At 44.1% G+C, this 25,160-nt stretch overlaps 1 protein-coding gene across 11 annotated transcripts in view; it reads left to right on the top strand.

The window, feature by feature from the left end:
* The window catches only part of RBM47 (RNA binding motif protein 47), a 175,437-nt gene that overhangs the window by 76,024 nt on the left and 74,253 nt on the right, over window positions 1–25,160 (top strand). The window contains exon 1 of one of the 11 annotated variants that reach the window (XM_070451986.1): window positions 16,639–16,717. The exons of the other annotated variants lie outside the window; for them this stretch is intronic. The gene's annotated coding sequence lies outside the window, so the exon portion shown is untranslated. Of the gene's footprint in view, window positions 1–16,638; window positions 16,718–25,160 lie in introns of those variants that run through there. 11 annotated transcript variants of the gene reach the window in all.

Raw genomic sequence — 25,160 nt, forward strand, 5'->3', positions numbered from 1 at the left:
GGGCAACACTCAAATGTCAACACCGAAGTTTCCAAGAACAACATCTTCATACCCGACATTAGACAAGCATCAGAATTATGCTGAGTAGGGGTGGGGGCTGATGTTCAGGCAGTTTGCCCCCAGGTGTTAGCAGTTGGGTGCAGGTGCAGCAGGGACAGATGGAGGCAGAAGATCTGACATTCACTTCAGCCAGGTTCGCAGGTGTCTGTGCTGCCCAGAAATAACAGTAACAAGAACTACATTGCTTTCATCAAGAATGACCCACGTTCTGTGCCTGCAAAATAAGTGACATCATTTTGAAACTAAAACTAGCATCTGCAACATATAAGGGACAGCTTAAGCAAAGAATGAAGTAGTTATTGAAGAGTCAGGGATGAAGGGAGCTGAATCCAGTCTGGGCCTTTATTTAAATCTTAACTTTTGTTCAGTCGCTCAGTCGTGTCCGACTCTTTGCGACCCCATGAATTGCAGCACGCCAGGCCTCCCTGTCCATCACCAACTCCCGGAGTTTACTCAAACTCCTGTCCATCAAGTTGGTGATGCCATCCAGCCATCTCATCCTCTGTCGTTCCCCTTCTCCTCCTGCCCCCAATCCTTCCCAGCATCAGGGTCTTTTCCAATGAGTCAACTCTTCACATGACATGGCCAAAGTATTGGAGCTTCAGCTTCAGCATCAGTCCTTCCAATGAACATCCAGGACTGATCTCCTTTAGGATGGACTGGTTGGATCTCCTTGCAGTCCAAGGGACTCTCAAGAGTCTTCTCCAACACCATAGTTCAAAAGCATCAATTTTTCGGCACTCAGCTTTCTTCGCAGTCCAACTCTCACATCCATACATGACTACTGGAAAAACCATAGCCTTGACCAGATGAAGCTTTGTTGGCAAAGTAATGTCTCTGCTTTTTAATATGCTATCTAGGTTGGTCATAGCTTTCCTTCCAAGGAGTAAGCGTCTTTTAATTTCATGGCTGCAATCACCATCTGCAGTGATTTTGAAACCCCCCAAAATAAAGTCTGACACTGTTTCAACTGTTTCCCCATCTGTTTGCCATGAAGCGATGAGACCGGATGCCATGATCTTAGTTTTCTGAATGTTGAGCTTTAAGCCAACTTTTTCACTCTCCTCTTTCACTTTCGTCAAGAGGCTTTAATTTCTATTTAACTTGTTAGTACTTGCTAATTTTTGGCAATTTCCTTCTGTGCAGTCGCCAGCGATTCTTAGAATCATAAAATATTGGCGTTAGAAGGAACCCAGAGGTGATGATGAAAATAAATGATAAATAATGGCAATAATGATAATATTTATTGAGTGCTTACTGTGCCAGGCACTAAAGAAGTCTTTTAATGGTATTATCTCTTTTACCTGTATGAAAGTGAAAATGTTAGTCACTCAGTTGTGTCCGACTCTTTATGACCCTATGGGCTATTTCCTGCTAGCCTCCTCTTGTCCGTGGAATTTTCCAGGCAAGAATACTGGCGTGGGCTGCCATTCCCTTCTCCAGGGGATCTTCCTGACCCAGGGATTGAACCCGGGTCCCCTGCATTGCAGGCAGATTCTTTGCCATCTGAGCTACCAGGGAAGCCTTTTACCTGTATGGCCTCAGTTAATTTCTACAATAATCCCATAAAGGCATTAAGATTCCTATTTGGCAGCTAAGGAAACTGAGGTATGAAACAGAATGTGTAACTTCCACAAGGTCACAGAGTTTTAGTGAGTGTGCAGCAAACCTGGCATGCTCACCGAGGTCCATCTGAGGCCAGCGTCTTCACTGTTTAAATAGCAGCCCCTCAGAAGGCAAGGGATCCTCAGAGAAAGGCATGCTTCATTGGCCGGAGTTCATTGACTAGCCACAGTCCCCAGGAGTTCAGTCACACTTGGTTCAGTGAAAAATGATGAAAGGGTGTATTGAAAATGACAGATCGTATGCTCTGAAAATAGAAGCTATGTGTAGTTTAATATGCAAATTTAAAAGTGTCGTGGTGGGTTCTCTTTTGGCCTCTCGTTCCCCTTCACTAAGGAACTGGCTGCAGCTTTTCACCAGCGTGGCTAAGAACACAGCCTTTCAGGTCTGGATCACTCGCTGCCCCCAGACCCTTTGAACTGTTCTAGCCCTGGGATATCTGCCAGTGCTTCAGGCTTCAGTCATCTTGAGAACTTTAAAAAAAAAAAAACCAGTGCATAGGCCCTTCTTACTGAGACCCCGATGTCATTGGTCTGAGGAGGAACCCAACCATCAGTATTTTTTGAAAACGCCAGGATTGAGTCTCGTGTAGGTCCCATGTGGAGAACAACTGGTTTACACTTTTGCTTATTAACCTGGTGAAGGACTTTTTCTGGAAAGCGTAATTTGTGTTCTCTAGCAGCTGTTTTTGGTTTTTTGTTTTGTTTTTTTTCCCTGTAGTCTGTGAAGATGGTTTGGGCCTTAAAAATCTTTGGGTCTTAGGAAGACGCTATCACTGCTTGGAGGAGTGCTGTCTGAGACTGGATCCCCTGTTTACACCACCCCATGACATATCCTGGGAACCACATCTACACATCCTCCCTACAACACTGCTGAGAACATACACTTTAATTACTTTACACCTAAAGTCTTACAGATTACAATGGACTCTATGCTATTGACAGTGTAATGATCAAGGAAACCTTATTGTCTTGACAACTGCCGCTGTCTGTGTGTTCACCAAAAGGCACAGAGCTGCTGTTGAGTCGCTTCAGTCGTGTCCGACTCCGTGTGACCCCATAGACGGCAGCCCACCAGGCTCCCCCGTCCCCGGGATTCTCCAGGCAAGAACACTGGAGTGGGTTGCCATTGCCTTCTCCAAAATGCACAGAGACATGCATATAAACAGTTTAGTTCCATTTTAGGTCTAGAGGAGGTCTCGAAAATGTCATCTGTCCTTTAAGTAGACACCAATAAGAAGAGATTATTTTTACTCATCACTCTGCTGTCTCACTTAAAAATTCCTTTTGTAGCTTTCCCTCTTTATTCATACTACCACCTTCCTAGTTCTAGTCCTAACTTTATTCCTGATTTATTCCAATAGCCGTGGAAGGGAAAAAAAAAAATAGCCTAGAAGAAGCTACTTCAAAATGCCAACTATGGTTGAGTGTGAAAGGTAGAGGTCTAGTTTAATTTTTATATATGCTTTTCAGGGATTTACTCATTTTTTTTAATAAGCAAGTGTTACTTTCCTAAAGGAGAACCAAGAACCATTAGCAGAATAGCCTTCTTTGTTGTTGTCCGGTTGCTCATTCGTGTTAGACTTTTTGCGACCCCATGGACTGCAACACACCAGGTTTCCCTGCTCTTCACTATCTCTCGGGAGTTTGCTGAAACTCATGTACATTGATTCGGTAATGCCATGCAACGATCTCGTTCTCTGTCACCCCCTTCTCCTCCTGCCCTCAATCTTTCCCAGTATCTTTCCCAGTCTTTCCCAGTGAGTCGGCTCTTCGAATCAGGTGGCCAAAGTATTGGAGCTTCAGCTTCAGCATGAGTCCTTCGGTGGATATTCAGGGTTGATTTCCTTTAGATTGACTGGTTTGATCTCCTTGCTGTCCAAGGGACTCTCAGGAGTCTTCTCCAAACCACATCAATTCTAATCTTACCGGTCTCTGAATGTATGTGTCCATTATACAATCCTATCTGTGGTTCGCTATCAGATTGAATTCTTAAAAAACATGGTTTTCTCCTGTCATTAGCCCGCTTAAACCTGCAGGGGCTCCCACTGCTCTTGAGAAAAAGTCCAACCTCCTGGAATCCAAAGGTCTCCTTCATCTAGTCCCACCCTCTGCATGACCCCTTATCTCCACCAGACGCCCCCTTTCTGGCCAGCCCAGCATCCCCCTTGTCCTGGGACCAGGAGAACTCGGTCAGTTGCTTTGTTCATGCTGTTCTCCCCATGGAGAGCCCCACACAATCTGCCCCTTTCTCTGTGTCTGTCTATACGCTGCCTTTCTAAGCTTGGCCCAAGTACTTCTTTCCTGTGCTACATTTGTCACCTTCTGTTTGTCTCAAGGATGGCAAATAGGTTTCATTATATACGCCAGATCCTGGCAAGTGAAAATATGGAGAATCCTGAGAGCTCGTCCCTGCTCAGAGGGAACGGGTTCTGTGAGCCACAGTGGTTTCTGCCAGAGGTGCAAGGGGGAGAGGTGACAGGATGTTTGTTATATAGCTTCCATCCATATCTTTAACTGCCTTTTTAGACCTGTGGTGCCCAGTACAGTAGCCACTAGCCTTATGTGGTTATTTAAGCTAATTAAAATTCTGGTGGTGGGTTAGTCGCTAAGTCCTGTCTGACTCTTGGGATCCCATGGACTGTAGGCCTCCAGGTTCCTCTGTCCATGGGGATGTTCCAGACAAGAATACTGGAGTGGTTTGCCATTTCCTTCTCCAGGGGATCATCCTGACCCAGGGATCGAACTCGGGTCTCCTGCACTGCAGGCAGACTTTACTCACTGAGCTACCAGGGAATTACAATTAAATACCATTAAAAGGCCACTTCCTTAGTCATGAGGCAGTCTGGGTCTTGGGTCCTGGGACCTTTTCCTGCAGTGCTTGCTCCTGGACAAACGTCTCCTTGAGCAACAAAATGCAAAGAAACTGTGAGGATCTAAAAATAACTGTGCACATCCTCAGTCGAGGCACATTATGAACAAAACACTGAAAGGCCAAAACCAAAAAGGCCAGCTGCTGCCTCTGAGGTGCCGGGAGCCAGAGCAGGGTTCTGCACGTGATCCCTGCATGCACACCACCACGAGGCTGGGCTGGCCACCCAAGCCTCCGCTCTGGCCTGTCCACCGCTCCCTGCCTCCCCTCACCCATTTAAGGGACCGGCTCAGCCCCCCTCACTCCCTTATGCTGCAGCAGGAGTCTTAATGAAAGCCTGGCCTGAATTCCTCTTCTCGCCTCTTATTAATTTTTCTTGATTAGAGAGCCCAGGAGCTACCCACATTTTTTTAAAAATTACTTTTCTTTTTGGCTGCGCTGCACGGGCCTTTCTCTAGCCTCGGGGAGCAGGGGCTGCTCTGCACTTCAGGCGGGCCGGCTTCCCACTGCGGGGCTTCTCCTGTGGAGCACGGGTGCCGCAGAGCAGGGGCTTCGGTAGTTGGGGCGCGTGGGCTCCACGGTCGTGGCGCACGGGCTTCGCTGCTGCGCAGCAGGTGGGACCTTCCCAGATCAGGGGTTGACCTCGTGTCTTCCTGCATCGACCAGCGGAGCCGCCCGGGAAGCCCCGGGACCCGCATTGGGAGTGCTCAGCAGCCGCATGTGGCTGCTGGCCGCGATGTGGGACAGCAGAAGCAGAAACTGCCCCCATCGCAGGAAGCTCTGTCGGCTCGGCTTTAGCCCCGCCATGACGTGATACTGTCGGACAATATATTTGTTTCATGAGTCTGTGTTTGCCTTGCTTTCTCAGTGAGCTGAGAAGTTTTTCGCGGGCAGGACTCTTACCTTGCACTTCTTTTGTATCCCAGGGCACAAGCCAGTGCTGGGCATGTATGGAAATCCTGTGAGTATTTGTTGAATTGAATTTTTAGTACCAGCTTGGCAATCTGCAAGGAAGAAGAGTAGTAGAAAGAGAACTAATTTGGAAAATTAGAAACCAACTTTCTGGCCCCGGCTCTTCTGCCAGTCATGGTGTAACTCGGACTGTCTCATTTAACTGAGGCAGGTTGTAGTTTCCCCAGATGTAAACAGTTACAGGCCAGGCGCTGTCAGAGGATTTTTCCATGTTTAGAATTTTGTGATACGTACGCACGCTTCCCAGGTGGTGTCACTGCTAAAAAAATCAGCCTGCCCAGGTAAGAAATGCAAGTGATGCAGGTTCGATCCCTGAGTTGGGAAGATCCCCTAGTAGGAAATGGCAACCCAATAAGAACATTCCAGTATTCTTGCCTGGAAAATCCCATGGACAGAGGAACCCAGTGGGCTAAAGTCCATGGGGTCACAATGAGTCAGACACAGCTGAGCACACACGCAAGTATGAGGACTATGAAAGCATGGAGTGTTTACTTTTAGGCAGAAATGCAGTCATGTACACACACACACACACACACACACACACACACACACACAGATACACCTGAAAGAAAAATGAGAACTAGCCTGTTAAGATTATTCTAACTTATTTAAAATGCCATCCCATTGATCTAATTTTCTGACTATACAAGACTATCATTTTAAGGTTTGATTTCACCAGATCTATAGCTAAATTCTTCTTTAAAGAGGATCACAGCAAAGGGAACATGACTCCACAAGCAGAGAATGTCAGGCCAGGCAAGTGCGACAGAGAATTAGTAGTCTTTGTCAGCAACAAGGCAGTGTAACAGCTGCCTCATGGTTTGTTTTGTTTTAATGAATTGATTTATTTACTTTGGCTGTGCTGGGTCTTCCTTGCTGTGCAGAGGCTTTCTCTAATTGCGGCGGGCGAGAGCTACTCTCTGGCTGTGTACACTGGCTTCTCGATGCAGTGACTTCTCATGGGCTGTAGGGGCTCTGCAAACTGCAGGCAGAAACCCCTCTTTTATGCTGCCCACCTCTAGCTGTTGCTCTAAGTAAGGGACCAGCAAACTAAGGCCCACTCTGCTGCCCGTTTTTGTATGCAGCTCAGAATGGTTTTTACATTTTTAATGCTTTCTCAAAAAAAGAAAAAGAAACATATATAACCATTTGGTCTGCAGAGCTGAAAATATTTACTGTGGCTCTACACGAAGGGCCAGTGAGTGACCTTCATGTACGGATCCAACCGCTTTTCAAGGCAGACCGCTTTCTGAAATGTTGTAATAGCCTGTGGCTCAAGCGCAGTGGATAAAACTCCCCGTTCTCCCGGTGCGGAAGTCAGGGGGAGGCAGACGGCTGGGGGCGAGGGCTGGGCCAGGGCTCCTTTCTATTGGAAGCAGGCAGGGGCCTTGACTCTGAGTGCAAAGCCAGTCCTTGGATCCAGTCTGTGCTCTCTGGTCTTGACGTTGGAAATTTGGTGAGTCACGGTTGCTGGCTGTGTCTTCCTTGACATTCAGTGTTCAGGAGGATGAATTCTGAAGGCCCCTTGAAGGGAAAAGCTGCACTCCGTGGTCCTCCAGGCTTCTCTGAGGCAGGAGCCGGGCTTGCATCTCCATTTGTTTTTCTTTTTCTCTTCCCTGTCCTCGCAGACCCTCCTTTCAGTGCCTGAGGGATCTGGATTGCATGTGCAGAGAGAGACTGCCGAGACAGGGGTCAGCAGGCAGGGCTGGCGGGTGTCTGAGCTCAGACAGCAGCCCTGCCATGAGGGCTGGAGACACAGGGTGAAGTTGACTGTTTAAAATTTTTTTTTAATTACTCTTTTACGTTCCCTTCAGACGCCCCATGGAAAAGGCCCTTGGATTTCTCCAAACTCTGTCTCTGCCTAAGCCTGCTCTCTAGTTTCTCACCAAGGTTTGGTTCCTAAAGTGTACTTCTTAATTATCTAACTTCCCTGGTCAGTTCAGTTCAGTTCAGTTGCTCAGTTCTGTCTGACTCTTTGTGACCCCATGGACTGCAGCACTCCAGGCCTCCCTGTCCATCACCAGCTCCCGGAGTTTACTCAAACCCATGTCCATTGAGTCGGTGATGCCATCCAACCATCTCATCCTCTGTTGTCCCCTTCTCCTCCTGCCTTCAATCTTTCCCAGCATCAGGGTCTTTTCAAATGACTCAGTTCTTCACATCAGGTGGCCAGTGTGTTGGAGTTTCAGCTTCAGCATCAGTCCTTCCAATGAACACCCAGGACTGATCTCCTTTAGGATGGACTGGTTGGATCTCCTTGCAGTCCAAGGGACTCTCAAGAGTCTTCTCCAACACCACAGTTCAAAAGCATCAATTCTTTTGTGCTCAGCTTTCTTTATAGTCCAACTCTTTACATCCATACATGACCACTGGAAAAACCATAGCCTTGACAAGATGGAACTTTGTTGGCAAAGTAATGTCTCTGCTTTATAATATGCTGTCTAGTTTGGTCATAACTTCCCTTCCAAGGAGTAAGTGTCTTTTAATTTCATGGCTGGAATCACCATCTGCAGTGATTTTGGAGCCCCCCAAAATAGTCTGTCACTGTTTCCACTGTTTCCCCATCTATTTGCCATCAAGTGATGGGACCACATGCCATGATCTTAGTTTTCTGAATGTGGAGCTTTAAGCCAACTTTTTCACTCTCCTCCTTCACTTTCATCAAGAGGCTCTTTAGTTCCTCTTCACTTTCTGCCATAAGGTGGTGTCATCTGCATCTCTGAGGTTATTGACATTTCTCTCAGCCATCTTGATTCCAGCTTGTGCTTCATCCCACCCAGCGTTTCTCATGATGTACTCTGCATGTAAGTTAAATAAGCAGGGTGACAATATACAGCCTTGATGTACTCCTTTTCTTATTTGGAACCAGTCTGTTGTTCCATGTCCTGTTCTAACTGGTGCTTCCTGACCTGCATACAGATTTTCAAGAGGCAGGTCAGGTGGTCCGGTAGTCCCATCTCTTCCAGAATTTTCCACAGTTTATTATGATCCACACAGTCAAAGGCTTTGGCATAGTCAATAACGCAGACGTAGATGTTTTTCTTGAACTCTCTTGCTTTTTCAGTGATCCAATGGATGCTGGCAGTTTGATCTCTGGTTCCTCTGCCTTTTCTAAAACCAGCTTGAACATCTGGAAGTTCACAGTTCATGTGTTGTTGAAGCCTGGCTTGGAGAATTTTGAGCATTACTTTACTAGTGTGTGAGATGAGTACAGTTGTGCGGTAGTTTGAGCGTTCTTTGGCATTGCCTTTCTTTGGGATTGGAATGAAAACTGACCTTTTCCAGTCCTGTGACCAACTTCCCTGGTTGCTCAGTCAGTAAAAGAGTTTGCCTGCAGTGCTAGAGACCCTGGGAGGGGAAGATCCCCTGGAGAAGGAAATGGCAACCACTCCAGTACTCTTGCCTGGAAAATCTTTCAGATCTACACTTTTTTTTTTTTCCTCCTCCCTTTGTCCCTTTCTCTCCTCCAGGCTAATTTCTAAATTCTATCCTCCTTGGCTTCTGTATACATAACCTCCTTTAGCATAATCTGGTGTGCCTCACATCTAATAAAAATCCAAATTTGCAAAACAAAAGATCTGAAAGGTAAGTCTTCCCTTTGTTAAAGAAATTTTCCTGTCTGAAAGACTAGTGTCTCTATCTTTCTCTGCCTCCCTTGCGTGTTCCTCACTTTCTACACGTCGTTATGCACAGTAGTAGTTAGTTACTCAGTGGTGTCCGACTCTTTGCAACCCTGTGGACTATAGCTTGCCAGGCGAGTATTGCTGTCCTCATCGTATTGACAGCCCGGATAAAGTAAATACAAACACAAGGATTAAGCCTGGTTCTTTACCGCGCCTTAGGGGCCTGCCCCTTGCCCTGCAGTCTAGACTTGTGTAGACTGTGTCTAGCAGGGCGGGGGTCAGGGGGGACGGGGACACACTCTTGAAACTGGAGGAGAAGAAAGGCGACTAGGGCATGGATGCTAAGTCACTAGGTCGTGTCTGACTCTTTTTCGACCCCATGGACTGCAGCCCGTCAGGCTCCTCTGTCCATGGGGATTCTCCAGGCAAGAATACTGGTGTGGGTTGCCATGCCCTCCTCCAGGGGTTCTTTCTGACCCAGGGATTGAACCCACATCTCTTACATAAGCAGGCCGTTCTTTACTATGGCGTCACCTGGGAAGCCCCTTGGTGAATGGGGGGATGGTCCAAGTTGCCTGCAAGCAAATTCATTTTTGTATTTGCAGATCTTGAGGTGCAGTGAGTATATACCCTTGCTGCCATGCTGTATCATTAAAAAAACTCACTTTCCCTAGTTTGTTTACTGTCAAACCTAGCTCATTAAATATATCCAGTGGCCTGGGTCATGATCGTACGAAAAATAGGACCTTGGCTCACTTAAAACAATAGTTGCCTTTGCTTCAGTTGGTACAGATTCATTTGGAGAAATTATCAATTCTCAAGGATGATTCCAATCCAGCACCAAAGCTCCCAGCAGCTTCCAGTTAATAGTAACGAGCAGTGCCCATGCACCAATGCTCCATTCTGGAATTCCCAGCCCGGAAAAAGGCAGTTGTCATGCCCAGGGAAGCATCCATTAGGAAAGTTTGCTCTGAGTCAAATACTCACAGCCAGTTCTGGATAGAATTTCCTGACACACAGCCTTGGCTTCCATCATTTTACTGATAGAAGAATATATACACAGCTGTGAGACAGAGAAAAAAAGAAATCGCTTTGCTAAAATTTGGAGATGCAAATATGCAGAAAAACTCATCATCTTTGGGATTCTCCCTTAGATTTCAGTGTAAGCCTCATGGTTACAAGTTGAGATTTTGGTGTCTGAGTGAGTGGGTTCCAGTCTTGCCTTCCACCAGTAACTAGTTTTACTTAAACTAGGGATCTCAATAATACTTGCCACATAGGATTTTGGAGATGATTAAAGAGGTAGTATTTGTCAAGAATTTAGTGCAGGGTCTGGTACACAGTGGGTGTTAAATACATGTTAGTGTGTTGGCACCTGTGTGTGGGGCATGGTCTCCTGCAGCTTTTCTCAAACTTTCTGGGCTCAGCACATCTTAACAGGCACATAAAATAAAGGACACTCAGATATAAACTTCAGATAAAAAATAAAGTAATTTTTTTTAGTATAAATATGTCCCAAATGTTGCATGGATACTTAAACTAAAATATTATTTGTTGTTTATCTGAAAGTCAAATTTAACTAACACAAGTGTTAATCAACTATACGTCAGTATAAAATAAAAATTAACAGAAATTAACTGGGATCTGCATTTTTATTTGCTGAATCTGGCAACCCTGTCTTTACGTTGTTAAGAATTATTGAGGAACCCAGAGTGCTCTTGTTTATGTGGATTGTATCTGTAACTATTTACCATATTAGAAATTCAAACTAAGAAGTTAAAAATATTTATTAAGTACTTCAAAAATAATTGGAATTTCTTATGTTAACATAAATAACATTTTATGAAAAACTGTATTTCAAAAAAAATAGATGCTAGAAAGCACATTATATTTTTGCAAATCTCTTTAATTATTGGCTTGATAGAAGTCAACTCTATTCTTATATCTGCTTCTGCCTTCAATCTGGTGAATATGTTATTTTTATTAAAGTAAATAAAGAACACTCAGCTTCACAAAGATATGTAGTTGGAAAAGAGAGGGGTGTTTTGGTATACCTCTCAGGTAGTTGAGAACATTCTTCTTTGCTACTAAAGCCAAACTCTAAACAGATAGTTTCTTAAAGATTGGTTTGTAGTATGGAATCTGAAACCATATCAGTGAAGTTTTTATACTCATGTTAAAATCCACTGGTTTACTTGTACTATGGATGGATCTTTTATTATGAGTGGTTCTGTAACATTATGAATTGGTCATTTAGAAAATACTGGTTTATTGAGTTGTGAAGATCATTGAAATATTGACACATTTCATTATATACTGTCATTAAAAATCACATTTACTAATATCACAACTAATTTCATCAGAAAAGCATTTAACATGGCAAGCTATTAAGCTCATGGTGGTGAATGTAAGTTCCTCAAAAATTTAACTTTTGCCTGAAAGCTCCAATTTTATCATTGGAGACAAATACTGTTAGTTGTGTTCTTTGAAGTTACAGGCACATTTCATTTGTTTCTCCAGAAAGTATCTACTAAATACCCTGTATCTGGATAACCATAGTTTAGCTGTCAGTCATTCTTTAAGTAAAAACAGTGTCCTGTGACAGAAGCAGCTGTAGTTCGCCCTGTAACTGTCACACAGGTGACTTTTCTTGAGTCTATGGTCATGATTAAGTATGCAGCAAGAGTGTTTTCTGCATGCTTCCCATTTCATCACACAGAATATTTAAAAAGGTATATGCTCAAGAGTCAAGATGTATTAAATAATGGAATTAATATTTTCCTGCTTCAAGTACATTCAAAAAAATAATAAAGACAACTCCTAGTGCCCGCTAATAGAAAAATGCTGTGACTGCTAGTGCAGACTTGTGCCACTGTCTTCTTTTGTGCTGAGGTACCATCAGTTTTACCCTCCGCTGCCTTTTCAGCATTGGTGCAAATGTCAACACAGTGGAAAACTACAAAAATATTAGTGTTATTATGAAAATTGTTTTGACTTTGCAGACCTCCGAAAGGGTCTCCCAGGGGATCCAGGGACCTCACTTTGAGAACCTTCTGGTCCCACTGAAACTGTTAATGTCCCAGTGAAAGACAATGATGGACTGTGTGTTGATTCATCATGTGTTCCCCTCATCTGTTCCAATATCTCCTTCCATAAGCAGTTTGGAAAAACACCAGGGACTGTTGGGACCCTTCTTAGGGTTTGATTTAGGCTGGGCTGGGTGACCAGAACTTTCTGAGGCTGCCTTCAGGATGCTCTTGGATGCCCTCTCCAGAAAACTGAAGGGGCTTGAACGAGTCAGGGGAGGAAAGACCTCTCCAGGATTCTGCGAGACTTACTCGCTTCAAATAAAACATTCTCCTCTTGCTGCTTCCTCCTTCTTATCACTAGTGTCCGAGAGAACTCAAAACCCCTTTCAGAATCTGGAACCATCTTGCAGACCAAATACTTGCTAGATTCAGATATGTCTAAGGTAGAGGTGGGCCTCTGGAACAATAGACGCTCTGGTGAAAGAACAGAGAGAGGTTGATTTTTCTGCCCTAACAGAACTTGGCAGTTAGAAGTACCAGGGGGACACCTCAATGCTGGCATACCCAAAACAATAGCACAAAACCCAACTTAGAATTGCATGGCTGGAAGTGGGAAAATGCTATTATCAAACATTTATATTGCCTGGAATGCACAGTTCTTTCTCAGGGACAAAGAATTTATCCTCTGAGCAGCATGAGGTGAAATATTTGAATACAATAGAACACCAAGGACTATATTTGACACAGGGAATTTTAACACAGCCCACAGTGTTTAAAGTCAAATATCAAATTTGTGGCCGTAGGAAAAAATGAACAGAAAGACTTACTTGAAGTGGGGGAATCCATAGTATCCATATCTCAGTTTTTGTGGTCAACTGAGATCCTCATGGGAAATAGATGGGGAGACAGTGGAAACAGTGTCAGACTTTATTTTTTGGGGCTCCAAAATCACTGCAGATGGTGATTGCAGCCATGAAAATTAAAAGACGCTTATTCCTTGGAAGGAAAGTTATGACCAACCTAGACAGCATATTAAAAAGCAGACATTACTTTGCCAACAAAGGCCTGTCTAGTCAAGGCTAGGGTTTTTCCACTGGTCATGTATGGATGTGAGAGTTGGACTGTGAAGAAAGCTGAGCGCCGAAAAATTGATGCTTTTGAACTGTGGTGTTGGAGAAGACTCTTGAGAGTCCCTTGGACTGCAAGGAGATCCAACCAGTCCATCCTAAAGGAGATCAGTCCTGAGTGTTCATTGGAAGGACTGATGCTGAAGCTGAAACTCCAGTACTTTGGCCACCTCATGCGAAGAGTTGACTCATTGGAAAGGACCCTGATGCTGGGAGGGATTGGGGGCAGGAGGAGAAGGGGATGACAGAGGATGAGATGGTTGGATGGCATCACCAACTCGATGGATGTGAGTTTGAGTAAACTCCGGGAGTTTGTGATGGACAGGGAGGCCTGGCGTGCTGCGGTTCATGGGGTCGCAGAGAGTCGGACACGACTGAGTAACTGAACTGAACTGAACTGAACTGAGATCCTCGATAGTAGAGTCTGTCCATAGATTTCAAAGTGAGCAGGACAGATTGTCTTGGGGTGAAAGGTGAAAAGAAGGATTGGGGAACCCAAGGAAAAGGAATAGAAAAACAGGGCCAATATGTGTTCTTGTAGAGCCTGGAAAGCATGCACAGGTGACTGGATTTGAGCAACAGATCCTCCCTGGAGCCAGGGTCTTGTGGCTGGAGAGTGGCTCAGATGAAGAGCAATAACTGGATTGGATCTCCTCTGATTCTCAGCTCTGCCCTTATCAGCTAAGAGCATGCCCTGGGGCAGGTTCTGTGAACCTATCTCCTCCTCCTCTGTTAGATTAAATTAAATGAGGTTGTAGATCACTTCAGTTCAGTCACTCAGTCCTCATGTCCAGCCCTTGGTGACCCCATGGAATGCAGCACGCCAGGCTTCCCTGTCCGTCACCAGGATTGCTTATCAGGTAACCGGTAATTGTAGTTCAGTCGCTGATCCGTGTCCAGTTCTTAGAGACCCCGTGGACTGCAGCATGCCAGGATTCCCTGTCTGGCATTTAATCATTGGTTCTTGTTTCATGGCATGATTTGATGGTTAATTTATTTGCCACCTTATCTTTATAATCCACTTTTCTCATCCTCTTTGAATACAGAACAAAACACAGCTACTACAGCAAAACCCCAAACTCTCAAGTCATACCTGGAGTCTACTCCATTAGGCACTGCTTTGGATTCTGATATTGTCTTCATACTTTTCTTTCTTCAGAATTCAAATATGTTCCTTAAGCATAAGCACTGGACAGCGTGCTAAGGATGCAGAGGGGGCCCCTTTTACGGTCTGGAAAGTGGTTGACATGTGTGTGGATATGTGGTACCACGTGGCTTGGGTACCCAGGAGAGGTACCAATGAAGAGAAAGACTCCTAGGAAGTGAATAATTATTCCCCAGTTGTGTGGGTTTGTCGTTTTGCAGATGTGTTCCTCTTTGGTTTGCTTAAAGAAGGGGAGGTGGGCTGTGGGGGTCAAGTGAGATAGACCCCCCGCCCCCCGAAGAGGATAAGAATTTGATGAACCCAGAGGGAGGAAGATGAGAAGATGCCAGGATTAGCGGGGAGACGCAGTCACACCATGTGGAGAATTGGGGGCTCTGAGAACGGCGGGTCTGAGGGCGGGAATTGGGTGGTCTTGGCCGTGAAGGAGGGGGAAACCCTGACCTGCCAGGGAAGTCCAGCTTCAGCCTCGTGACCTAGAGCCAGCTGTCGAACCTTCCCATCTCTCTTCAGTAGAATCTGGATGATAGCACTTCCGTTTCACTCCCTCACCAGCTTGTTTATCACATAAAATAAAAGAAGAAAGAGGGTGAGAGGAGCGGCTGATGTCCACATACCCATCATCGCTCTGTCGAGGAGTCAGGCAAAAAAGGAAGGGTAGAAAGGGGGATAGGAAAGAGAAAATGAGAAGAAAAAAAAAATAAGAGAGAGCAGGAAAGGGGGAGGGAGGCAAGCATGCAGGTATCTGTGTTAGAGGGCAAGATAAATTCAAGAGGAGAGATGTTGTGAAAGCACAGGCCTAGCAGCCTGGGCTGGAGGCCTGGGAGGTCGGCTCACCACGCCTCTGGGATGCAGATAACCGGCCTTCAGGATACCCACCCAAGGCGGATTAGTCACAGCACTAACCTGAGGCATCTGTAATACTGAGGAAACTGAAAACAAGATAGGACCTATAGAGGTAAGGGTGGGGGAGGAAAAATGGACAACTACCTTGAAAATGTCTATATGCCATTTTCTGCGCTCCCAGATTAAGAGGGCTGGCAGTTCTTTGGGTAAATCTTCCTTGGTTTTAGACATTTTTATTTTATAGATGAGGAAAACAGGCTCAGAGAGGTTAAGTGATTGGCTCAAGGTCACATAGCTGGTGTGCCCAAAAGCCTTGATCGCAGTTCCCTGTTCAGTTTTCTTTCTACCCCACTGGAGATCCTAAAGGTATGAAATGAAGAATTCTAGGTATTCCTGGGGACTCCGGTGGGGGTGGGGACTAGAGAATGGGTTTTCTTATTTGCCTAACCTGGCTGTGTGTGAGATTCCAAAGCCAAAGTCAATTCCTTCTCTCCACGGCCTTGGTCTCTTTTCTGGAGTCGGCGCGACGGTCACGGGATAATTCTGTTTTCTCATTTCTCAGCTCCAAGAGCAGGTAGGTGCGCGCTTCCCACGGGAGCTCCCCACTTCATCGACGGACATGTGTGCTGTGGATGATCCCCGGGTGCTCTCTCTTTATCGTGTTAACCCTGGTGGTACCAAGAGGCACCTGACTTGGGTATGCTAATAATTCAGTGCCAGGCAGTTTCTGTTATCCTCCACTTGTAATTGTTAACTTGAATGGAATGCAAAACTTCTGGTTTGGAGCAGAGTTGGTTTTTAACTGTGAATTACTTGAAGGGTATGGAAAATGGGAAGTACGTTTTATTTTGTGTGGAAAATGGTTTCTCTAAAGCTTTTTTGGCATCCGCTTTGCTCTGAAAAATAGAAATACGTGCTACATGTTTAGATGTGGCAGTCTCTACAGAGTCACTCCTGACCTCTACCCTTTACTAGCTCTTGCCTTTGACACTTTTTCATTTTAACAAGCCAAGACTTGCTCGGGGATTAGAACAATGAGCTTATCATAATGAGGCTTAAAAAAAAACAAAAAACAAAAAACCCACACAAAACTCCAAGTTTGTATCTGCGAGCCCACCCCCATCCCTTGGAAGTTTGGGATTTTCTTTTCCCCCTTAAGGGGAAGTGTGGAAATAGAGCCCGCCTGTTCATTTGCATTACTGCACAGCACATCACACACTATCTTTTCGAGCATTATATTGTGTTCTCTCAATGGTGTTTGCTCTGAGGGTGGGACGCAAGGCTGTTTAGTGTCTCGTGAAACATTTACCAGAAGCATCGAGCCAGGGTTTTGAAGGGCATTCCGTTGCCAGAGCGTGGGAGGAGAGAGCCAGCAGGGGAAAGGGCGCGCCAGGTGTTCGGCAGGTACTCGTTTCAGACTTTAGTTTTTATACGTTTAAAATGTTCGATTACATACGCGTTCCTTCTGCTGAACGAGCGGGAATGGGGAGGAAGGGGGCCAAAGAACTGCTTTGCAAACCGTGTTTTCCTGTGGCTCGCAGTCCCTGGATAATTGTGATCTTCAGTTTCGGCTGAATGTTGTTTTCGGTTTTAGTCCAGGGACGTGTGTGTCACACAGAAGGACGTAAAACCTACCTGCGCTGAGGTTTCCTTCCCCACGGCCTGAATCAGGACTTACCGTTTGCTTTAGCAAAGAATTCAGAACCAGGTGCAGTGTTCCTAGGAGGCAATGTGTAACCTTGTGATTTGCGTTTCATTATACCCCGTGACTCACTCCCTGAAAAGCTTTTGCTAAATGGTGGCTTGGGTTTTGTGAAAATACTCTTAAACTTTCTCTCTTACCCACGCCTTGCCCCTGTGAAAGTTCAGCTTGAAAGACTGTTCCTATCCTCAAATTTTTGTTTTTAGAACACAGGAATAACTTGCTAGGAATAACTTTATATCCTGGTCATACATAGTTTTGGAGAAACAAATGACTCAATGCTTCTTGGGAATGCTAAGTATTCTACCTTTTTTTTTTCCTTTTGTAGAAAACATGAGCGTCTATGATAAAAACTAGAGCCATAATCAGATGTTTACATTTGATCAAGAGTAATAATGATATCCTGGACACAGATACTTGGAACTGTGTTACTAGTGGTTAAAACTCAAACAGTCGGTAGGAAAATCTAGAAAAAGGGTAACTCCAGAAGGTGACTAATGGCCAGTTCCTGGGAAAAGAAGTTGCTGGATGTTATTTGCAATGTAGCAAGCATGTGGAATCTTTAGTGTGTTTTTATTTTATGGCAGGAAACCTAATCATAAAGACGGTACTGAAGTTAAGATTAAACCGCAAGCATGTTGTTGTTCAGTTGTTCAGTCATGTCCAACTCTTTGCGACCCCATGAACTACAGCACTGGTTATGAAGGAACATTATTAGCGTACTCTTCACCGGTGACGCTAGCAGTCAGAAGCTGAGAGTCTTTCTTCTGACAGGTTCCCAGTCATTGCAAAATGGTTGAAATAAATGATGGTTTCAAAATTAGAGGAAACTTCCTTCATGGGAAAAAGTTCAGTATGGCTTTGTGTATTTAGGCAAATAGGACTAAATCTACAATTTCAAAGGGCAGAAGACATCAGTTCACCCAAGGGAAGGCAGATTTGATTGTTTTTATATGCGTGTCAGAAAACTGAATTTTACGTTGCGTCATTTCACTACCCCGACCACTGTAAGCTTATGTAATTTGCCACAAGTGTATTACCTTTTTCTTATCTCTCTTTTCAAATTTTGAAACAGAGGTAGGAATACTTGCTATTTACTTCTCCGTCCCATAGACGCACCTTGATTGCTTAAGGGTCTGTCAAACTTTTGACCTTCAATGTTATTAATACTGCAGAAGTCCAAAATAGATCCTGACCAGTGAAGAAACTCATGCATTAATTCCACTGTGTCTCAGGTAGATGGATAGAGTTTTATGTCTGAAATTTCATCAGAGGAACAGGAAGACTGGAAAGAAGTCTAAAAATCAATCATTTCCAGATATTTGCCATTCCCTGTTTCCCACTATTTCATTGGGAAAATCCTACGCAGTGAGTTCCTTTGTTTGCTTATTTAAAATCAGAAGTCCCAAAGCTCTGCATGGAACTGTAAGAAACTAAGATCCACAAAGTCTACATTTCCATCTCTCTTTAGGAGGGCTTGCAGTTATTGGGCAGTTTGTGAATGGATCCACTCAGATGTCAAATTAAACTCTGGATACACTGGCCCCTATCTCTGGCATTTAAAACTTTGCTGCTATTCCATGTGATATGTTAATAGTACCAGGCTGGCTTTATCAGGCCTGTGTGTGTTAGTTGCTCAGTCGTGTCTGACTCTGCAAACCCACAGAATGTACCCCGCCAGGTCCCTCTGTACATGGGATTCTCCAGGCAAGAATACTGGAGTGGATTGCCATTCCCTTCACCAGAGGATCTTCCTGACCCAGGGATCGAACCCTGGTCTCCTGCATTGCAGGCAGATTCCTTACCATTTGAGCTACAGGGAAATCCTCATCAGGCAGATATTTGGGTAAAGTCTCTCCACAAAGATTTTGTCATCTGCTCCTTCTCTCCTTTAGACAGCAAGCTCTTGGTTTGTAATATGTCGTGAAGGTGAAATCTCTAGGGACAGTAATTGGCCCCCAAATTAAGTGGCGGTTTGCAACATGCAGGAATGCCCAAGGAGTCAGGGTTGTCTTGGCTTGCTTGGACAGAGCTGTCACGAAAAGGTATGGGTGAGTAACGCCCACCTTTCAAGATTTTTGGGTGACTGTGCCAGGACTTGGGATCAGAACTATCAGGCAGACTAGGGGAATTATCATAAAGACATGGGTTATTTGGGGCTGGTTTTGTTTTGGTAAAAACTGCATTTGTATAGGTTAGTCGAGCAATGATTAAAAATCCTTCACTTGAGACTTCCTTGGCAGTTCAGTGGTTAAGACTTCTGCTGACTGGGACACAGGTTCGATCCCTGATTGCAGAACTAAGATCCCATGTGCCCACAGTGGGGCCAAAAAAAAGAAGGGCAAAAAATCCTTGTCTAGTAACACAAGGTCTTAAGTAAGGCAAAAAGCAGTCCTCCCAGCATTCAAAAAATTCAAGCCATTAAGTCCATCAGGGCCTCACTCTGTGCCTACTCGCTTTTGGTTTAGAATTCCTGTTTTCTTAATGCACAATGAATCAGAACTCTTCTTTGTTGGCTAATGATCAATCATCCATTCATTCAACAAATGCTTACTAAGATCTCATTCTAGGCTAGGTTCTTACCTGTCAGTTCTTAAATGTCATTTCTTCAAGGTGACCTTCCCAAATACCCTAAATTAGGTCCTATCCCTTTAAGATAGTCATCACACTAGTTTTATACTTGCCTCCTCTGCCAAAGAGTAAGTCCCCCTTACGTCATGAATTGTGACTGTCTTATTCATCACTCTGTGTTCAGTGCTTAGCACATATTGGGCATTCTAAAAACAGGTACCAAATGAATGAATGAATGAAAGCGAGGATAAGGACCAGGATGGTTAGAGGCAGGCACAGAGCAATGAAAAACAGCCCCTGAAGCCATCCTTTCATTTCAGCCCAGCTCAACCATGTAAACTTCTAAGGATAGCCTTGGTTCACCAAGGAAAATGTGCTCAGTAACATTTGTTTAAGATAACACTGAAGACCACAAATCATTTTATATAAAGATTTTCTTCCAAGAAAGTAATAGTAACTTAATGTCTAACTTAAGTAGATATATTCAATTATTTGGAAATTTTAATATATGAGTAATTCTTTATTCCTACAATTATTTCCTACCAGTGAAAAAAATTGAGCACTTAAACAAAATGCTAAAAGAGCCTAGAACAATGCAATAAGGGAGAAACTTCTATGTGATGCAATTAAGTCAAACAAGTGCTTTGAAAAATATTATTTTAAATATCACTTATTGAAGTATAACATAAAGGCAGTCAAAGGACACCTCTTAAGTATACAGCTTGGGTTTTTACGTATCCCTGTGTAACCACCAATCTTAGTTCAAAGTATGGGGCACTTTCCGTGTCTCAGAAAGCTCCCCGGGCTTCTCCTCCCTGCCACCCACCCACCCTGTTCCGGGTAACCATTATTCTGACTTCTATCGCCACACGTTATCTGTTTTTTAAATAATTTTTGTCTATCTATTTATGGCTGTGCTGGGTGTTTGCTGCTGCGAGGGCCTTTTTCTAGTCCCGGCGAGTGTGGAGCTCCTCTCTAGATGTGGTGCACGGGCTTCTCATTGCGGAGCACAGCCTCAAGAGTTGTGGCATGTGGGCTCAGTCGCTCCGCGACATGTGCGATCTTCTGGGGTGAGGGATCAAACCCATGTCTCCTTCGTTGGCAGGCAGATTCTTTACCGCTGAGCCACCAGGGAAGCCCCTGCATTCGCTGTTCTTGAGCTCCATAAAAGTGGAATCACATATCTGCGTTCTTCTGTGTCTGGCTTCTTTCACGCAGCATTGATTTGTGTAGCTGTAATGTAGTCCTTCACTGATGCATAGTATTTCTTTGTAAGAATACACCACAGTTTAATAAATTGGGCACGCGGAGATTAAAAACATGACTCTCTATGAGCTGAAAATTATTCCATGTGTGCCAGCCCTTTAAAGTTGCATGATCTCATAAAAGGTGGGTTGGAAATGTTATCAACTTGAAAAGGCGGAAAAAGAGAAGAAGTCCTTCTGGGAGTGGATTTATTAAGTCCTCTGCATGAGCTGTTCATTTAACTGAAACCATTACCCTAGGTGACAGCCATCATTTGCAGATGAGGAAGCTGAGCCCGAGAAGAGTTTCCTAACTGCACAGTCGGTCTTAACACCCAAGCCGTTGGTTACAGCATCAAGCAGTGTTTCCCTGACAATGACCATGCCCTCGCTTTTGAGGCTGTGCTACCTCGTTAACGAAGATTCAGCATTTATACAATAGCACAGACCTGTCTCTGGTCAGAAAGCTGGCAATTGACCTGACTTTTCTTAATTCAATTTCTCTATCTTTCCCTTCAGAGTTTTTCTTGCTTTGAAAAGAGGTCTCCCTTGTATATTTTTCATTCTGACTTTTGTTTATGAATAAATTTTTGTGGCTTATGATTTTTTTTCAGATTCATATCTGAATCTAAAATCTATTCAGCAAACTATTGAGGTTTTTTTTTTTCCTTTCTTTTTTTTTTTTAAATAAAGATCAGTTATTTTCTTTCTTTTTTACTAAATTTTGGCCATGCCACACCCAGGCCACACTAGTGAAAGCACCGAATCCTAACCACTAGTTCAGTTCAGTTCAGTCACTCAGTCTTGTCTGACTCTTTGCAACCCCATGGACTGCAGCATGCCAGGCTTCCCTGTATACCACCAACTTACAGAGTCTACTCAAACTCATGTCCATTGACCACTGGACCACCAGGGAATTACATAAGTTCAGGTTTCAATATCTGTGCATAAAGAAATGTTAATCACTATAAGAAAGGTAGATGAATTTCAAGTCAGAATTGGCAAGAAATTTCCTGGGAGGCAAAAGTCACATCTCTCATTGTGGGGTTTGAAGTGCTTTAAATTCTAACTCGCAGAAGGGTCTATATGTCAAAGTCTCTGGCTGAAATGAACAAAATTTCTAAATTTCCTCTCCTTAGTGCCTTTCTTGATTTTCATCCTACAAGTATAAGCATTCACAATCTCATTCTTCAAAGTTACCAGAAACTTGCTCAGAATGCCCTTTGGTCAGAATAACAAAAGAGAGAATATACCTTTTAGATTTTTGTTTTGAGTTGGGAATGAAAGAGGTTATGGTTTTAATTTTGTATTAATATTGGAAGGCATATCAGTGTGATCAGGTCACCATTTCAGTGAGGCCACAGGTAAGCAGTCCTGTATGCCCAGTGACAGACAGGAGAATACCCTGACTGTCACAGTCAAATGTTTTGAGTCACTTCTAGAAAAACAAGAGATGCCCAGATTCTTTGCTTCAAAGGCATCATTATTTTCACAGTAGAAAGCTCCTTCCGTATGGGATGCTTGAACATCAAAGATTTGATTTGATTCTTTTTAATTTTATGAACAATCACAGGACCAATATCTTGTGTTTTACACTTAAGAAAATACTTTCCCAAATAATTTTATACTTACCTTTAAAAAAAATTTCTGAGATGTAACATCTACCCGTTTTGTGTATGAGGCAGCTGAAATAGGGAATCTGTCACACACCTGGTTTGTGAAAGAGGAGACATTCAGATTTTCTGCCTGCATGCGCCAGCTCTTCCCACTGCCCAGGTGGCACCCAGGCAGTGCTTGGTGAACTGCATAAGCCATTAAAATCTGCTCTCTTTCAGGACATTCTTTGGTCTGTGATGACTGCTCAAGCCACACCATTTGATCACACACGTACCATGTGCCAGGCATTGCACTGGCTGCTATATGTATATCATCCCCAGTTCTTGAAATTGCAAGCTAGGAATCATTAACCCCTTTTGCAAATGGGGAAACTGAGTCACTGAGCTCAAGAACCTTGAATAAAGCCCCATTTTTAGTAAATGCTAAATCTGCCTTCACACTCAGATTAGCTTGACCCCAAAGTCCATTCGGTTTCCTCATGCCATCCTGACTCTCATCAGAAAAAAAATGTCCTTCGTCTTCTCAATTACAAGTGAGGCAGGTGCAGGAGCCCTAAAACTGTTGACAAGTCTTTACTCATCTCAATATACCTTCCTGACAAGTGGGCATTTTGTTTAGAACTAAACAAAGACATGTACTGGGTGGGATTCAGTTTTTGTTTTTTTTTTTTTTAACTCTTGGAGCTGCGAGAAAACCTGATCAGGTTGCCATGCTGTCAGGTTTTGCGTGCAGTGTCCTCGCTTCATCAGTGAGATTGGGAGACCCCTGATGGGGAAGCTGGAAGATTCTTCTTTGGAGATTGGTCCATGTGATTCTCAAGATCTCACTAATTCTCAAGATTATTGTGTTCTAAACAACAATTGCATGATGGAAAATTGGAAAGAAGTGTTCAAAGCCACAGTTTATTTCTTTCCATCAAAGTTATTGTTTACCTTCACCAAAGAACCGAGTCTTGCAATAGAAGCATGTGGTTTCCAACACCTAAGACAACTATAATGTGGCTGCAGGTAGAATGGTCTCAAAGACAATGAGTCAGCCAGAAAGACACCTCAGAAGCCAGTTGGGTACAAGAAAACACCGTCCTGAGGTTAACCTCCTGCTGATGTTGTCCTTCGTGATAAAAGAAGAGCCAGCCACCACTACAATATTGTAAAGTAATTAGCCTCCAACTAATACAAATAAATGGGAAAAAAATAAATAAAAAATTAAGGAAAAAAAAAAAGAAGAGCCAGCCAGCTTCCCTAGCGGCTCAGGTGGTAAAGAATCCACCTGCAGTGCGGGAGTCTTGGGTTTGATCCCTGGGTTGGGAAGAGCCCCTGGAGGAGGTCATGGCAGCCCACTCCAGTGTTCTTGCCTGGAGAACCCCCGTGGACAGAGGGCTAACAAGCTACAGTCTGTGGGGTCGCAAAGAGTCGGACACACCTGAGCGACTAAGCACGGCCAGTAGCTCTGCTTCTCCCAGTGCACTGGCTTTCTCTGTGCAGCGTCTTTACTTTCTCTGTGCAGCGTCTTTACTTTCTCAGCAAATTTACCAACCTCTAGCAGTTACTGTCGGAGAAGGCAATGGCACCCCACTCCAGTACTCTTGCCTGGAAAATCCCACTGACGGAGGAGCCTGGTGGGCTGCAGTCCATGGGGTCGCTAAGAGTCAGACATGACTGAGCGACTTCACTTCCACTTTTCACTTTCATGCACTGGGGGAGGAAATGGCAACCCCCTCCAGTGTTCTTGCCTGAGAATCCCAGGGACGGGGGAGCCTGGTGGGCTGGGGTCTATGGGGTCACACAGAGTCGGACACGACTGAAGCGACTTAGCAGCAACAGCAGTTACTGTTAGGATTACTTGAGATAACATGAAGTCTATAAAAGTATCTGGCACATCACAGGGCATCTCAGTTTGCCTTCGTCTCAAAGAGGATTCCCTGGAAGGAAGTTGGCACACGTGAGTGGAACTGGGCTCTTACTTAGTAGTGGATTCAGTAGGTTGGACGTTGTCACGTGTGACATTTTTCCCCCTTAACGATTGTGAAACCTCCCCATTTAAATTTGCCATTGTTGAAGTAAGCTTGATCTCTGTGTCAATCACAAATGCAAACTTTGAGTAGAAATGAAACAAAGGCTTTTTATTCTACTCTAATTAAATGGCTTCTTATAAGAAAGTTGTAAGATATGCCCACTCTTTCATTTTTTAATAAAGAATATTAGAGAAGTTCTTAGGCACAGAGCCTGCTCTTGTTTGAATAGATATGTCAGGGAAAGTAAGATCATATAATGAAGGTGTTAATAAACACATGGGCATCTGCACACATTGAAAATGATTGAATATAATCCCATTCATAATATGATCCCTAGTTGGGAAAAAATCTGGAGAAGGAGGAGATGGAAACCATATTCTTGTATTACGGTATTCTTGCCTGGAAAATCCCATGGACAGAGGAGCCTGGTGGGCTACAGTCCGTGGGGTCGCAAAGAGCTGGACACGACTGAACGTCTTTGAGCATGGAGAAGTTAATATGGTAAGGGCTTTATTTGCTGCTCAGAAGAATAGATGTTTTCATTGGAATTTTAAAGTGATATACTTTGTAGAAAATGTCAGGTTCTGGGGGACTGCGGTGGCAAGAATACTGACCCAGAACCATGGACTTGGTTTATTCCCGGGCCCTCTTCCATTTAGTCTGTGACTTCGAGAAACTTCTCCACGCTCCTGCTATCTC

This window comes from Odocoileus virginianus, chromosome 21, assembly GCF_023699985.2.
Source record: "Odocoileus virginianus isolate 20LAN1187 ecotype Illinois chromosome 21, Ovbor_1.2, whole genome shotgun sequence".
In the NCBI taxonomy this organism is placed as follows: domain Eukaryota; kingdom Metazoa; phylum Chordata; class Mammalia; order Artiodactyla; family Cervidae; genus Odocoileus; species Odocoileus virginianus.